We start from the raw sequence: 12,920 nt of genomic DNA, 5'->3' as shown, positions 1-12,920 counted from the left end.
TCTAGTAATTTCATTATGGTCAGGCACTTGATTTAGTGGTCTAGACAGCCACTCAGCCATGCTCAGGCTAATATAAGCTGGTCATATGAATCATTTTATGGATCAAATAGTTTTACCTTTGTAAACCACATTAGCACAAGAATCCACACCACTTAAAGTAAAGATACTCCACTTTCAGAGAAGGCTTTTGTGGAGGTGTTATAAAAAGGAGAAAGCCCAGCTCCCTCTAAGGGTTCAAAACACTTTTCAGTTCTACCATCTACTCTGCTTGCAACATTTTACTGCTTCACTCTGCTTGCTAGTCATGCTTTGCTCAACACCTGTGTAACTCTGAGCACTTAAAAGTCCAGCTTACTTCACATTTAATGAGTGCTGCTCTCTCTTTTGACTATGGATTTTCTATGTATCATCTTAGAACAGCCCAGCTTTTTGCTTAATGCAGAAAATACTGTTGAATCATAAAACTGGAAAGAAAAAAAGAAAAAGAAAAAAGAAAAAGAAAAAGAAAAAGAAAAAGAAAAAGAAAAAGAAAAAGAAAAAGAAAAAGAAAAAGAAAAAGAAAAAGAGAAAAGAGAAAAAGGAGAAAAGGAAAATGTTTTTTGTTTCAAATTTAAGAAACATTCAGTGCTTTTTGTCTAAACTCAAGACTAGAGAAACAGAAGGAAAGAGTTTCTGTCATGCAATTTGGGTAGTTTACTGTCTACTCAGAGAAAAGTGGAGAAAGTTTGAGTTTCCCTTTTCCACTTGAGTTTTCTCTCCTGTTCTGCATTTCTGAGGTGAGGAAATTTAACAGACGGAATCACTTAATTAAGGCTTAAGTTAACCCACGTGTTATTTTGTTCCTTCTCTATGAGTGGCTTTGTCTATTAACAGTTGACTTCTCTCATCCCTGTGCTGACATTGCTGGGAAAGCATTTACTTATTCAGATGTTAAGAACACAGGGCTAGTCTCCTGCCTTCCTTTTTAGTTTGACATTGACAGTGGAGAGCTGACAGATAACCCAGAACAGTAATTTGCTCAAAGTAGCTCTTCACATAATGGCATAGGGGTGGAGGGTGGGACACACCTTCCATTTTTCCCCCTTTGTTGTCATGTTGTTAAAAATAACCAGCAGTTGCAATGCAGGGTGGGAGATTAAATGGTATTTGTCATAATAAACACAGATGTCGAAGGGCTTTTTCACCCTTATGCTGTGCCTGCAGGAACCTGCATAGGACTTGTGTGTGATGGAGGTTTTTTTCCTTCCTTTAAACTTCAAAACAGAGGCAAACACCCACGTGTCGCTTGGCCTGTTTAACTATTTGAGAGCTTTGATGGAGGTTGAGGGTATGGAAGAGAGGTTTCTGCTGCGTGGGGCAGACCTGGCAAGACTTGGTTTTAAGGAGCCTGTGGATTATGTGTGCCAGTAAACCACAGGCAACTTGTAAGGAAGAAACTTTTTAGTCTAAGAGCTTGCTGTTCAGTTTTGGCACTTTTTAAAGCATGATCTCAGTCTTCAGAATGTGACAGCAATGGTGACGTTTAAAGCAGTCTGCCCTAACTGATCAATATAGAAAGTATTCATCTCCTAATTAGCATTCTCTTCCAGAAGGTTTGCTTCTAAAACATGTCCTCTTGGGTTTGAGTGCTTTTGCCTCACTGATAATACAAACATAGAACTGTTTGGGTTGGAAAGGAGCTTAGAGGTCATCTAGTTCCACCCCCCCTGCCATGGGCAGAGACACCTTCTACTAGACCAGGTTGCTTGAAGCCCCATCCACCCTGGTCTTGAACAATTCCAGGGATGGGCACCCACAACTTCTCCAGGCAACCTGTTCCAGTGTTTCACCACCCTCACAGTAAAGAATTTTTTTCTAATATCTAATCTTAATTTCCCCTCTTTCAGTTTAAAACCACTATCCCTTATCCTATCACTGTGCTCCCTGTTAGAGTCCCTCCCCATCTTTCCTGTAGGCCCCCTTTAGGTACTGGAAGGCTGCTATAAGGTCTCCCTGGAGCCTTTTCTTCTCCAGGCTGAATAATCCCAACTCTCTCAGCCTGTCCTCATAGGAGAGGTGCTCCAGCCCTCTGATCATCTTTGTGGCCTTCCTCTGGACCCACTCCAGCAGATCCATGTCCTTCTTATGTTGGGGGCCCCAGAGCTGGACACAGTACTCCAAGTGAGGACTTACAAGAGCTGAGTAGAGGGGCAGAATCACCTCCTTCAACCTGCTGGCCACGCTTCTTTTGGTGCAGCCCAGGATGCATTTGGCTTTCTGGACCGCAAGTGTGCATTGCCTGATCATGTTGAGCTTCTCATCAACCAGCACCCCCAAGTCCTTCTCCTCCGGGCTGCTCTCAATTCATTCTCCATCCAGCCTGTATTTGTGCTTGGGATTGCCATGACCTACGTTGAGGACCTTGCACTTGGCCTTGTTGATTATCATGAGGTTTGCACGGGCCCACGTCTCAAACCTGTCCAAGTCCTTCCAGATGGTACCCCTTCCCTCCAGCGTGTCGAATGCACCACGCAGCTGGGTGTTGTCAGCAAACTTTCTGAGGGTGCCCTCAATCCCACTGTTCACGTTGCTCACAAAGATGTTAAACAGCACTAGTCCCAGTACCAAACCCTAAGGAACGCCACTCATCGCTGGTTTCCCTTTGGACATTGAGCCATTGACTGCAACTCTTTGAATACAACCATCCAGGCAATTCTTGTCCATTGGGTGGTCCATCCATCAAATCCATGTCTCTCCAATTTAGACACAAGGATGTCACGTGGGACAGTGTCAAATGCTTTGCACAAGTCCAGGTAGATGATATCAGTTGCTCTTCCTTTATCCAGCAATGCTGTAAACCCGTTGCAGAACACCACCAAATTTTTCAGGCACGATTTGCCCTTAGTGAAGCCACGTTGTCCTTATTTTCCATGTGCCTTAGCATGGTTTCCAGGAGAATCTGCTCCATGGTCTTGCTGGGCACAGAGTTTGACCACCCGGTAGTTCCATCTGGGTATTTCTTTTTTCCCTTTTTAAAAATGGGGGGTTATGTTTCCCCTTTTCCGGTCAGTGGGAACTTCACTGGACTGCAACGACATCTGAAATATGGTAGGTAATGGCTTAGCAACTTCATCCACCAGTACCCTCAGGATCCACGGCTATCATCATCTCCCATGGACTTGTGCACCTTTAGGTTCCTTAGGTGGTCTCAAACCTGGTCTTCTCCTACAGTTGGACAGTTTGGATGGTGTGGCTAGAGCCTTTGCTGGTGAAGACTGAGGCAAAAAAGTCATTCAATACCTCAGCCTTCTCCATATCCCAGGTAACCAGGTCTCCCATTTCTTCCAAAGAGGGTCCACATTTTCCCTAGTAGTCTTTTTATCACTGACACACCTGTAGAAGCTTTTCTTGTTGCCCTTGCTATCCCTGGCCAGATTTAGTTCTATCACTGATGCTTGTAAGTTAGAGGGAATTTCTGAGTGTTTAGGAATCACTTATGCTCCACTTTAACTAGCATTTTCTGCTTCTCCCTCTGGCATGTTTCCAGTGATTTCTGTGAGAATCTTGTTTTCCTAAACTGCAACTGTTTTCACGGTTTCAAAAACAACTTCAGAGAAGTTGCCTTTTTCTCATGATGATTGGAAGACATACAGGAAAAAGAAGAACAAGGTAGTGATAGCTGTGATGTACAAGACAGTTTTCCCTTTTGGTCCGTGGGAGCTGTCTCAATCTTCTCAGAACTTTGCTGTCATCATTACTATTGCAGTATGTGCTAATTTACTCATAAAGTTACCGACCCATAAAAACAAGCTACCCTCTCGAGTTAATGGAATGGTGAACTTCACAGGCTGATATCCTGCTATGTACAGTAATATTTCTGCCTTCTATGTGTCTTCATCTTGCTCCGCTTTGATTTCACAGGATGCCATCTTCTGGAATAGGCAAGAATAAAGTAATACCTTTTCTTCTGCGGAACCAGAGTTCTCTCAATGGATTAAGAAAGAAAACTGCTAACAACAAACAGTTCTAACTACTTGAAGCTGACTTTAGAACATGTTTATTTTTTTTTTTAGCTGTCAATTTAAGAGTTTTCTGAACTTTTATCACTGAATATTAATTTCCACATAACACCAATGAAGAAGAAAGGGTAACAGAAGGAATGTATACCACATTTTGAATACTGAAGCTGTAATTTGTTTCTAAGGTAAGAATCAAATATACTTCATGTTCATGGATTTGGAGGTCCCTGTAAAATGTCGCCTATTGAACCTATGTCATGAGTCCGTAAATCACCAAATTTCAAGCTTTATCCCCCAAAGGAACACAAGGTTGCCTTGTGCAGTCCCTCATGATAATCCATAGGCTGACTAGATCTTTCCACACTAAAACTAGGCTGTCACCACAGAGCCACTGCTCCTTAGTTCTTTTGCAATGTGATGCCTGCATGGATCTGATACAGATGGACATTTCTGACCACTCATGGAAACTAGGCTGGTCTAGTTCCATTTCACACATTTTCAATCATTTACAGGAAGCTCACAGCAACGTCCCAGCTCTAGTTACAGGAGAAAGGGCTTAGGTACAGAAATCAGATCCTACCTTTCATTTTCTTTGTTAGGCTGGCGGGGCTCTTTCTGACACAAATCTCAGCCTTTCAGAGCAGGACGTCATTGCTGCTGCAGAGGAATTACACTTCAGCAAAGCTCTTGTCAGATTTGACAAGAGGTATGTTTTGTTTTATTCTTTGAATATGGGAGATCATAATTCTCTTCACTAATAGTATGGGTTTGCTTTTGTTACACAGATACCTAAAGTACAGTTGGTATCTTCATTTTAGGCGAATATATAGAAAAACACAAAAAGTTTCCTATCATCTGAGAATAAAGACGTTCTTTGCAGTCTTGGGACAATAGACCTTTGACACTCTGTTCTGATGTTCTTGTGATCCTCTCACATTTTTTGATGTATAACAGTACACCAGAGACTATGCTGAGCTACCAGAAATTTTGTCTGTCTCCTTAACAGATGCTGAGGGTGGCATCAGGAGCCAAGAGGATGATCAAGGTAAAACGTATGGCTTGGTTTTCAGTTTTTGCTAGCATACTCTGCTTAGGCTGATTTCATGTGCTGCTGTGCCTCTTGTGGGCAGTTAAAGCACTGACTGTAAACCAGCTAAGAAATCTACCTACATCACTCAGCCTGCCTGTAAAATTCTTCCCAGATGACCCACACCCAGTGGAGAAGTCCCTGCCATGGGTGTAGCAACCCAAGTCAGGAGTCTGTAAAGACCCCACGCAATGGCGATGGGGTCAGCATCCTACATCCTCCTATGTGCACCCAGGGAGATTGTTGCTTTCACAGCATACAGCTCCTTTCTCGTGTGTGTCTGACTTTCCATCTGTCTCCAGCACTGTTTTTTTTTCTACTTTGCACCTTCTGTTGCACCTTGAAGGCAGGTGAGCAGTGTTTAAGGAAGCCCACAATTCCCTTTCCCTGAAAGACCTCTTGCTGCCAGCATTAGCAATTGTCAAGGTAACTACTACCATATCCTTTATGATATGCAACACAAACCTCTACAGTAAAACTGAGTTGGAAACATCCTAGCACCTCATCACAGAGGTCTGAAACGTAAAGTTCCTTTTATGAGTAGAATTGCAAGATTAAATGCTAACCAAAAGAACATGAGGAATCACAGAATCTACACTAATGTAATCATCACTTCCTCATTACAAGTGGTTTTGAACACGTCTAGGATTTCTTCAGGTGATTTTGTTCTAAGTTAAGGTCCTAATGTTTGTTAAAAATGAGTCTAATAGACTCTTTTTTTTCCTAAATATGTTGCCCTCTCTATCTTGCTACAGCTTTTATCTTTGGTGGTGTGGAAGTGTTTTGTGTACATTACTTAGTACATAAAATAAATTTAGGGGTTTTTTTCTAGGTTTATTGTTTACTTGGAAATAATGGCTTTTTGCTTGCTTGGACTTGGCTTTGGAAACTTAAAAAAGTCTAGAACTGAAAGCTACATGGTGATATAGAATGAAGGTACTGCATTTTATGGAGGTCTTTATTCTTCAGGCTGGCATGATAGGAGGGAGAAATTAACATGAAGAAGAGACACTGAGAACTCCTAAAGTTGCTTTACAAGACTGTTATTTACTTCATTTTATGCCAGAAAAAAATGCAAGATTCTCACACCTAACAATTATTCAGTTCTCTTTCAAACAGGCATTTCCTCAAGTTTCCCTGGTCTTTTCACTTTGCCATTCTAACAATGCCAAATATACATTTGCAGCCTATGAAGCTTAAAATGCTCCCTCACTCTCATCTAGAAGAAAGCACTGTTATCAGACATTGACAACTTATAGATCTTTTTGTTATGTTTCAGCAATAATTGGGATAATGTACATACCTATTTAACTTCTAAAGAATTATTCAGGGGAGCTAGATTTATTTTTTTTTTCCCAGAGCTTTGCACTAACTGTGTGTCTGTATTGCCATGTGAAAGCTGCAGAACTTGAACCGGGGAACAAGGACTATTGTACAAATACTGTGTCTGGAAATGATTCTTTCTAACTTTCCATTGCCTGTAACAGATTTTGTTCTTTGAACCAGGTTGTTGCATGGCCAGCCATATGTTAAGCCTGATGTCTTATACTTAATCCTTTGCACCCACAGTTACTGGAACTCCTCTTGGACAAGGAAAATCCATTGCTTCAGCTCAGTGATCAGAGTACTTGAGAGGCTTCCTGGCTTTATAAAAACGAATCCCAGTATTTCAGCTCTCACTTCCTACCTCTTGTGTCAGGGCTGCCACTGTCTTTTGACCCAGCCTCCTCGCGTCAGCTGGCTTTTCAAAGTACAGTCACTGGACTGCAACACAAAAGCCCAGACTGACCACGTGCAGAGCAAGCTCAGGTCTAGGAAAACCTCATTACTAGTGCTTGATGCCTTCCCTATAATGTGTAGTTATTTACAGGTTTATTGTCAAATATCCAAATCCAGGCAGAGCACCAATCTAGTCATGCAATAACGGGTGTTGTGAAGAGCTGTCTTTCTCAAACACACACTCCTCACCGAATTTGTTGGGCCCAGTCCACCCATTTCCCCATTTGGAAGGACACAAAAACTGCCAGGGGCATCCAGCATGCACTGGACAGTGTGACACCAGCTGGCAGGTGAACACAGCCTGAGTGCCAGAGAGACCACTGCCACCAACACGGTGTAGCTGAAGAGAAGTCAATGTGTGCTGCACCTCTCATGGTGCTTCTTGTCTTTCGAAGAACTCCAAAGAAGGATTCATGCTGCTGTATCCTGGGGACCATTAACTTCTGGATGATAATAATCGACTCTTTATGGACTTCATATCTTCAATGAGAAAGAACGAAAAGCTGAAATGGCAACTTGAAAATTTCCACCATACACCCTCTGTTGGACTCTACTCTTTTTTAATTGCCTTCAGTTCTTTTGAAAGCAGTCCCGAGTGTTACCCTCTGGGCAGTGTGCTCATCCCGACTGAGCCTGGGGGAGTCACATCTTTTCAGCAAGCCGTGGAAACTCTTTTCAGAAGAAGTCCCTCTGCCTCTAAGTGATAGCCTTGCTGATTCTTTGTTTTGGAATGTTACCAGCCCTTCAGATGTTGCTTGACCAAGTGGGGTGCTTGAAGCAGCATTTAGAATGTGTTCCTGTTTCAGTTTCTCTTCTTCCTAGCTGGCATGTCTCGTCATCTCTCACACAAAAAGCCAGCTGTTCACTCTGGCTTATAGTGGTCACTCTGGTCTTTACACTGGAAATGGGCATTGAGTGCATGTGTAGTTGAGTGTTTTTTACCAACATCTCGTCATGAACAAATCACCCATAAAGCAGGGAAAGGTCTAGCCTGTTCTTGCTGGCAGGATAATGTTATTAATTATCCTTGTTAGCATATTATAACTAATTAGTTAGAAAGTAAAAATGCTGATAAGTAGTTGTGAAAATGTGACAGAAACTTTATCTCCAAGACTTAACTGTAACAAAATTTACAGAGTCAACATAGGCATTTTAATCTTGTCGCTACTAGAATAACACAGTGAGATACAAACCACTTGTTTTTACAACAGAGGAGTAGTGAATTCCCACAGAGCGAAATCGGTAATGCCTTAGTTGATGGTGGCCCTGTTGCCAACTTCAAGGATTATAAGGAATGAGGGTTGGTGCTAGCAAATGCTCATCCACGCCCTTGCTGATTTTTCTGCCAGTATTCCTCCATGGTGGGCAATGGAGACCATGCTTAACATGTAGTTTGAGCCCCAACCCTGAGAATTTTTGCTAAGCCTTGGACTCTTGCCTCAGTGCTATGTCACACTGGTAGCTCTACTCATATACAGTTCTAGAAGTGCAGGCAAGATGGAAAAGGACAATAAAACTAGGGATCGTGGTACCTAAGTTCTTTGTGGACAGCTACTAGGGCTAAAGAAGACAACCCCTTTGAGCATGAGGCCTTTGGTTTCTCTTGTTAATAAGCAGGTAAAGGAGAATGCACTGTCCTCTGGGATCAGAGCAAAGGACTCCAGGACTCTCTTGGCTGCCTTTTGGCCACATTTGCTCGGATGGGATATTTATGTTGCACAGCTGACAGAGATTTCTGCATGCTTCTGGGTGTTGCTTTCAACAATTATTATCAGACTTGTAGACCTCTGCTCAAAATTTTCTGGAAGTTTGGATTTATGTCACAGCCCATTATACGGCTATGCTTCTCCTGGTCCTACCTTTCCCTGGCTTGTCATGAGACAGAAGAGTTCTTTCAGATCCTGGTATCCCTGGATGTGGCTGAGTCCTGTCTCCTCCTCCTTCATAGGAAGGGAGTGGAATTCACTTGTGGGTCGGTGGGTCATCAGGGGCACGATAGAGACCAGAGTCAAAATTTTGAGGGTTTGCACATATTTAACACTGGGGTGGCAGGGGCACTAGCAGCAGGAGAACAGGCTTCCTCCCCAGGGGGCTCCAGTATGGCTTAACTGACAGACCAGTTTGATCTCCAGCCCCTAGGAGTCATCAGCCTTGCTGCTGAGATCAGGAGAGGCGGGTGGGTGTGAATACAGACCACCAGGATCTGGGCTCAGATTGCGCATTTCCCATCAGCCTTTATATGACTATTCCACATGGCTACAGAGAGCCAGGGCGCATGTTTGGTGGGACCTATTCCCTAAGCCCTGGCACCTCCAACTCTTTCTGCTACCATTATGGACCATGATGCGTCCTTCTGCATTGCCTGATGCGGGATCCTTTAATTCCTGCTGACGCACGCGGCCAGCTCCAGTGACAGATCTCCTGATAGCGCGTCGCTGCAAGTGAGCAGGTGCTGCCTAAAGCCAAGGACACATAAAAGGAAAGAAAGTTTATCCTGTCAGAAGCCCTCTCATTAATCATCTTCAAATGCCATACCGATCAGATGTATTTCTCCCCATTAACAAGCTTATACAAGCAGGCTTGTTTGGCTATAGCTGGCAGTGAATGTAAGCCACTAGGAACCCACTGTAGAGTGTTTAATTTTTTAGGTTTTCTTCTTTCCAAGGGTGTTGAAAGGTCTCATTTGCGGGTAACACTGCCTGCATTGTTCGCCCTCCAGAAAGCCCTGCGTCTGTCAGCCTCTGGAGGGCTTTGTTTTGTTCCTCCCCCCATGGCCCTGCCCTCTGTGGTCACCTGCGACGGAGGACAGCAAACAGCAGCCTAAGCTTGCCTACCTTCCTTTCTTACTTCCACAAAGTAACTTGTCACAGCCATGAGAAAGGTTTCTATTTAAAAACAAAGAGCTGTGACCACAGAACTGTGACTAATATTGGAATTTAGCAAGAAGTCAGCTCTTGTTTCAAGAGGTTGTGTTGCAAGTTTGGGAACATTTGCTACTAAAGCTCTTGACGAATGACTCCAGGAAGAGGGAGTTAGTTTTTCTTATTTCTTCTTTTCTTTCAGTGCTCGTTTTGCACAGATGATAATGAGGAGTGTCAGGCAAGCATGTAGCAAACTGCTTTCTCTCTCTTGACAGAGCAAAGCTATCATTATGTCAGTCTGACACTGAGAACCCGTTGGACTTTGACAATAAATAGATTTAGAGAGAAAAGGATCTAAAAAGAAAAAAAGGAGTAAGCATTATAAATCACTTTGCTCTTTCAGGACTGAATCATTCAGGACATTTCATAGGTGTCGGCTTTTCATCCTCCTGCATTCAGTTTTTTCTGCCTCCACCATGTACTGTTTACTCTCTCTTTTTTTTTTTTTTTTTTTTTTTTTGCTTTTGACATCTTTTATTTACCATAGACGCTGACAGTGTAAGAACGGCTTGCAGACTTCCAATTCAGGTGGAAGTGGCTGCCCAGATCCAAAGCAGGCATAGCCCAGCAGGTCTCTGCAGGTTCTCAGTACCAACACATCGCCTTCGCTGGCTCTGCTGCCTCTGGCAACAAGGCCTGCACCTATGTCTCCAACTGGATTAGCCGAGTGGCATAGCAGTCTCTCCCATAGAAGGTGAAATGTCCTTCAGATTTTCTGGGGAATAACTACCTTTTTTTGTTAAGATTTTGGAGCTGAATTTTTTGCTAGTTTCTGTTACCAGGAGCCTTTTTTTTTTTTCCAGCACGCAGCCCCTGCTTCTGTCTCTTTGCTGGAAAAAAGGGGGAAGCTGTGAGCATTGCACCTTACACAACTACCTGAGCTGTGCAGTTTTGTCCAAGAGATTGTGCAAAGACCGTCGCAGTTTCTGAAGGCAAAAATTATAATGAAGTCCCCCTATTCTTTTCCAGGCTCTGGGCTGCTCGTCTCCCTGTAGGGCGTAAGGATTTTTTTTTTGCTGTCGGAAAGCCTCATCTGCCTACCCTTTCCTCTGCTCCGTCCCTCCCCACTAACCAGGGGATCATCGCTGCAGGGTGGAAAGACATTTTGAGCCTTGTCTGTTCTTCCTGCTCTTTTGTACGCTGTTTCAGCTGCCATGTCCTTGCTCTGTTTTGCTTACAGATGTGCTGATTCCCTGGCAATTGTGTCGAAGGCATCAAGCTACACTAGGAGATCAGCTTTCCTCTGTTCCAAAGCCTGTGTGCTCTAATCTTGTTAATGGTGACAGACGCACCCCTTAAAGCAGGCCTGGTGTCCACACCTCAGTTAGTAATCATGAAAGAGGATCTTGTACAAGAATTTACCAAATTAACACTTATTTCATCTGGCTTACAATTCCCAGGTTGACTTTGCTGGAGCTGTGGTTTCAGCATTAAGACGAAATCAAAAATATTCAGTCTGCAGTGCGTCTCAAAATGAACTTAGCAGAAAGTGCAGCTGATTGCTTCACCACTCCCCTCCATCCACCTCAGTGTTTATTATTGTAGCAGACTGCTCAAAGCACGGTGATTACTGTAGAGACACAGAAAAAGGCACAGCCCCAGCTGCCCGAGGTGGCCAGCATCCTGCTGCCCCTCGGATCAAGGCTGGCCGATGCTGGGGCATATTCCACTGACAGAGACAGACTGGCATCACAAAGCTAGCCCCGGTGTACACAGGGTGTACACGTTCTCTTTCTAAGCGGACTCACTTGCCCTGTTAGTTTTTATTCTAGATAAACTCTATAAGATCAGCCATCCTAATCCACCATTCCGCTTCTTGCCTTCTGAAGAGAAGCAGTTCCTCTTGTGAGAGAACTAGCAGCACATGCTCCAGAGGTGGTCTGATCTGACTCTCCCTTACCTTTCCTTCTCAGATGTAGTAGAATTAATGCTGACCATCCTCTGTCTTACAGCACTTTAAGATGTCGTTTCAAAAGCCTTAATTTCATAAATAAGTTAATTAAATTCTAGTATTCTGATAAAGCATCATTAAATTTAACTTTCTTCATACCTTGAATATTTAGAACTGCTTAGTAAGCATGACATAATAAAGCTCCAAAGTCACCCAGCCACCAGTTCTGCTGTGATAATCTCTTTTGCATTCACTGGTTTATTCTCATTTATCATGACAAAGATGCCACCTAGTACTTCCCAAATCAGGAAGTGATTATACAAGATTTATAAGCGCTAAAGCTGACCCTTGCTGGTATATAAACATGCATCTATCGTGTCAAAGAAATACCTGTTTCTACGGAGTCCAAATGCTGAAAGTTTGAAGATATAAGAGGGGATAATATTTATTTGGAACATCTACTGCTTCTTCAGAAGGCACGTCTAAGTGGAATTGACACTAATAGTGGATATATGCAAAGACTGAGGATCATATTTATGGCCTTAAAAGGTATTTAAGTTGTTGGCTGTGTGCCATTGTCTTTTGGCTTGGAACAGCTCCAAATGAAAGTAAATTTAAATATGTTAGAATGAATTAAATGATTGATGTTTTCGTAAGAGCTGCTGCATGTCTTTGCTCCTGTGCTCATCTCCGGCTCAGTTTGCATAGCTGTGCTACCATGGGCTTCATTGGCCTTGCACCTGACTAACCATTACAGAAAGGAGACTGTAAGCATGCTCAGAAAGTTATGTGCCCCATCCAAGGCCTATTGTAGGCAATGAAGGACTCCTGCTGCATTCAGGGGGCTTTGAGCAAAGGCCTATGTGGTCAAAATAAAGCCCAGTGCTTGCTGAAATAAAGACTGTGTGTAAAAATATTATTTAGTAATGTTTGTTGTAACATAATGTTTGTTGATGCAGGTCATTTTTCATGACACACAGCAACACAGAATGGGTATTTCATGTAGTAGCTATGTATTCATACAAATGAGCTTTTTTACTACTCTCATACAACAGTTTTGAGGCTCCATAGGAGATTTTTTTTTGTTAGAGTTTTAAAAGTACGTGAGCAAAATGTGGTTATTTTTTTCAAGGCTGCAAAACCAGTTGCTTGCCATACTGTATATATTCCTATTTGAGCAAAAGTATTGAGCGAGTGAGACAACTTCTTGTAGAGGTACTGTATATTTTGGAAAAGGGGGCATA

The sequence above is a fragment of the Larus michahellis genome, chromosome Z (assembly GCF_964199755.1).
Source record: "Larus michahellis chromosome Z, bLarMic1.1, whole genome shotgun sequence".
In the NCBI taxonomy this organism is placed as follows: Eukaryota; Metazoa; Chordata; class Aves; order Charadriiformes; family Laridae; genus Larus; species Larus michahellis.
Note: the sequence above shows the minus strand (reverse complement) of the source record.